The sequence below is a fragment of the Notothenia coriiceps genome, unplaced genomic scaffold, assembly GCF_000735185.1.
Source record: "Notothenia coriiceps isolate Sejong01 unplaced genomic scaffold, NC01 NC01_scaffold00037250, whole genome shotgun sequence".
NCBI lineage: Eukaryota > Metazoa > Chordata > Actinopteri > Perciformes > Nototheniidae > Notothenia > Notothenia coriiceps.
The window spans coordinates 3,441,297-3,443,516 of NW_011369951.1; the positions used below are offsets into that span (position 1 = coordinate 3,441,297).

At 43.7% G+C, this 2,220-nt stretch overlaps 1 protein-coding gene across 1 annotated transcript in view; it reads left to right on the forward strand.

Annotated features, from left to right (window-relative positions):
* LOC104967194 (serine/threonine-protein kinase WNK2-like) overlaps positions 1–2,220 on the forward strand; it is a 7,969-nt gene that overhangs the window by 1,680 nt on the left and 4,069 nt on the right. The gene's annotated exons all lie outside the window — the stretch shown is intronic.

The following is a 2,220-nucleotide window of genomic DNA, read 5'->3' on the forward strand; positions in this document are numbered from 1 at the left end:
CAGGCACGTCCAGCTGGGAAGAGACCAAGGGGTAGACCTGAACCAGATGGAGGGATTATATCTCTTCGCTGGCCTGGGAGCGCCTTGGGATCCCCCAGTCAGAGCTGGTTGATGTGGCCAGGAAAAGAAAGTTTGGGGCTCTCTGCTGGAACTGCTACCTCCGCGACCCGACCACGGATAAGCGGGAAAGATGGAGGATGGATATTCCAACACCCATCTTCACTGTTTTTTTTTACTGCCCAAACACAATTGTGGACGCTCCAATCCACCAGTACAGCTTGTAACTTTGCCACTTTAAAAACCTTTACAAATCTTTCACCTCCATTGTGTTCCACATCCAATGATAAGACACAACATTCTGGAAGCCTTTCATTTCTATTCACCTGCTACAGCTTCCTCAGAGTGCAGTCATACACTTATCTAGAAGAAAAATGATCATGCATGATGTAAACAAATTCTTATTATTTTAAGCTGCCATTTACAGTTTTTGTCACTGAATAATAGGGATGGGTATCAAACACCAGTACTAAATTGGTGCAAGTACCTGATTGTTCAGAGTATATTTACCGTAATTTTCGGACTATAAGCCGCGCCTTTTTCCCTATTTTTCGACGCTGCGGCTTATATAACGGTGCGGCTAATCTATGGATTTTTACAGCTAACGGCCAACACCTTTAACTCTATGGGCTCTATGGCCGGTCCGCGGACCCCCACTTTTAAGCGGCGGGTTCCAGCAGGAAATGCTGGAGGCCGGAAAAGAGTGAGACAGGTAGCGCGCAAAAGTAAAAGTGGAACCGAGAGTGGTATGCCGCTGCTGCGGCTTATATTCAGGTGCGCCTTATAGTCCGAAAATTACGGTACAAACCGGTATATTCACAGTGGTTGAATCGGACTGGATGGAAATGAAAGCAGGGCTCTGTCAAAGTACAAGCAAACATTTGTTTCACTTATTTTATTTCCCAATGAATAATATTGAAAAATATCCTCAACATTGATCAAAATAACCGTTATCATTTTGGCCATAAGGTCATGGAGGCGTGTGGGGCAGTGCACTAGTGCGTTGGGGTTCGGATCAGGGGGAGCACAGGATCAAACCCCACTGCAGTCAGCATGTCGTTGTGTCCCTGGGCAAGACACTTCACCCCAAATTGCTCCTGTGGTGATTGTCCACAGTATTGAGTATGTATGTCGCTTTGGATAAAAGCGTCTAACAAGTGACATGTAATCTAATGTAATTGTGTTTGATGTGACAATTGAATTTGACATTCAGTTACAACATATAGTGGCTTTTTGAGATGCAATTTCACAGGGCAAGGAAATGGGCATTGCTACATCATCATTGTCTTTATAGTTCCATTTCATTTCAGATAGATCTCTGTGTGTGTGTGTGTGTGTGTGTGTGTGTGTGTGTGTGTGTGTGTGTGTGTGTGTGTGTGTGTGTGTGTGTGTGTGTGTGTGTGTGTGTGTGTGTGTGTGTGTGTGTGTGTGTGTTCCTTGCAGAGCTCAGCCAACAGATGCATAACATAATTCCCTTACGCTCAATAAAATAAGCAATAGTTTGTATCTACAATTTGTCTCCTTGTGTGAGTCAATACGAATGGGATAAAACCATGGCCGGCAGAATGAATATCTTTTATAGAGACTTTCCACAGCCTTTTAATATGTGCTTGTGTTACGCTGTAATCTGAGACCAATCAGATTATGTGTCAGATGTCAGTTCGTTGCCAGCACATTCTTCAACATGTTCTTGTAGATTTTTCACTGAAACTTTCCCTAGAAATAAAATGTTTCTATCTCTGATTGCTATATTAGCGGGAAAGACCACCCCTATGTAATAGCCATGTTATCTTTGCCCTGTGTAAGGCTGTAAAACTAAAAGCCCTACAGAGAATCATGGAAATTAGATTTACAGTTAGGTCGATCCTCATCTGGACGAGGGCCAGAGTTTGAGGTGAGAGAGAGAGAGAGAGAGAGAGAGAGAGAGAGAGAGAGAGAGAGAGAGAGAGAGAGAGAGAGAGAGAGAGAGAGAGAGAGAGAGAGAGAGAGTAGAGAGAGTAGTAGTAGTAGTAGTAGTAGTAGAAAGAAAGTAAGTAGTAACGTAACGTAACGTAACGAACGTAAGTAACGTAACGTACGTACGTACGTACGTACGTACGTAACGTACGTACGTACGTACGTACGTACGTACGTACGTACGTACGTACGTAACGTACGGACGGT